This window comes from Penaeus vannamei, chromosome 8 (assembly GCF_042767895.1).
Source record: "Penaeus vannamei isolate JL-2024 chromosome 8, ASM4276789v1, whole genome shotgun sequence".
Classification (NCBI taxonomy): domain Eukaryota; kingdom Metazoa; phylum Arthropoda; class Malacostraca; order Decapoda; family Penaeidae; genus Penaeus; species Penaeus vannamei.
The window spans coordinates 26,058,997-26,061,442 of NC_091556.1; positions in this window are offsets into that span (position 1 = coordinate 26,058,997).

A 2,446-nucleotide genomic window follows, 5' to 3' on the forward strand; every position below is an offset into this window, starting at 1 on the left:
ATTATCCTGCCATGTAGTTTTCCACATAAGTAAGAGCAAGGGACTGGGTCTCCTCTGCGAGCGCTTCCTTCCCACCGAAAGGAAACTAAAGGAAAATCTTTAACCCGAACTAGCGGGACGACAGCGCCGGGCCGGCCGGTCGTCTGGCGTGAAATGAGAGATGGCCAATAATGGCAGAAAATGATTATGCAAATGATATATTGATTTCGCGCTCCCTGATATTACGGGGCTTAATGAGAGTCAGGAAACGGAGCACTTATTTTCTCGGCAGCGAGCTCGCGCATCGGAGGCTTCCTACCGCATTTGACAAATATTGCGGAAGACGCGCTCCTGATTCCGGGCAGGGGTACAGCGCGCGGTGGCGAGGGGCTCGCGTGCGGCCTATGCAGTTGTCACCGTGGTCGCTTGCTCAGTCGTCATTAGCAAAAATGTGGTGATTCAAATTAATGTTTTATCTAATTTCATATAGCGAGTTTTAGTGTTTCTGATACTTAGTTACATATTATATTATAATAATTTATTATCTACACAACGTTCTCATTAATGAAAGGATATTGAGAAAATGAGTTTAAACGGTAATCCGAAAATGATGGGATCGAGTAGCACTTGGGGAGAACGCTGATTGCCGGGTCGTCTTTCGTGAAATTACCCGGTTGGATTTCGATTCCTCGCGCACCAGAAGGGTTGAAACGTTCGATAGCTTTATGGGAGCTATGTTTCGTTAGCTTATGTATACACGCATAGATACAAACACATACACATATGTGCGTGTGTGTGTATGTATGTACGTATGTATGTATGTATGTATGTATGTATATGTATCCTCCTCCCCCTTCTTCATTCTTTTGGCTCCCTCAATCCGCCAAGTTTCCTTGCAACTTTTCTTCGTGTTTGTTTCGGATGGCCGCACTTTTCCTTGACTCTTTCTCTGGTCACTCCAACGCCTCGCCCTCCTTTTCCTACTTCCCATCCTCTTATTCATACTCGTATTCATTCGTTTCGTAAATGTTCTCATGCTTTTCGTTCTCCTCCCGCGTGGTCTCTTTGTCTTTGTATCTCCCGAAACTCCCCTTTCCTCCCCTCACGTAATCTCCCCTCTATCCTTCCTCTCCTGCTCCTCCCCACAACTTGTCATCCCCTTCTCCCTCCCCTTCGGAGATCACAAGAAATCCACAGATGAAAGCGAGAATGCGAAAAATCCTCCGCTAGAATAGCGAACAATTGTTTAATAAACCTCGGGGACCTTATTTTTTTCTCCCTCCTCCCTCTTCTATTCTGCCTATTCTTTCTCCTCCGTTACAACCACCATCACCACCACAACTGCCACTTCCTCCTTTTTCCTCCCTTTCCTCCTCTTCCTGCTTTTCCTCCTTATCCCCCTTCTTTTACTCCATTTCCTCCTCCTCGTCCTTCTCCCTTTTTCCTCCTCTTCCTCCTTGTCCTTGTCCCCCGTCTCCTCCTCCTCCTCCTCCTCCTCCCCGTCGGATTGGGCTTCTTCGGGATGAATTTTTTCAGCGACAATTAAGATATCGCCGGAGGGGCAAGAGGGGAAGGAAGGGGGAAGGCGGGCAGAGGAGGGGAAGAGGAGGGTGTATGGGAAGATGCGGCATCGGGAGTCGTCGGTGTGCGTGACTTGTTGCCCTTGTTTCTTACTTGACTGACAGTTCTTCAAAAGCGCCGTTCCGCCTCGGTGCAGTGACGGCCAAAAGGAAGGGCTTCCAGGGCGCGGATTTAGGCCTAGGCTAGCGGGATATTCTTCTCTCCAGCAGGCATTCCTTCGAAGAGGAGCGGCGGCGAGGGGCGTCTCGGGGAAGTTCCGAGGAGGGAGAGAGATGATGGAAGGTCAGGTGGGGTGAAGGGGGAGAGGAGGCAGAGGGGGAAGGAGGGCTCCGGAGCCTTGAATATTCATAAGTGGAACTAAGCGCAATAATGACAGTATCAAAGAAATGCCAGGGGACCCCTCACGGCTCCCCCGCGACCCTCGCCGTGGCGCCAACTCCTGGAGCCGCGAGGGGAAGAGGGGGAAGGGGAGGGGAGCCGGAGAGACTCGGGGGGAAAGGGAGGCTGAGAGGGAACACTGGCGGAAGCGTGACAGGAAGAGAAACGCTGACAGATAGGGTCAGGATGCAAAATGGCACCATACACCTATGCACGTAAAATGTAATATCAGAGAGAAACACACACACACACACACAGACAGAGAGGGAGAGAAAAATACGGAGAGTAAGAGAGAGAGTGTGTGTGTGTGAAAGAGAGAGAGAGTGTGTGTGTGAAAGAAGAGAGAGTGTGTGAAAGAGAAAGAGAGAGGGGGGGGGAAAGAGGAGGAGAGAGAGAGAGAGAGAGGAGAAGAAGAAGAGAAAGAGAGAAAAGGAGGGAGAGTGAGTGAAGGAGGGAAGGTGGGGAGGAGGGGAGAGAGGGGGGAATAAAGAAGGAGAGAAAGACGAAA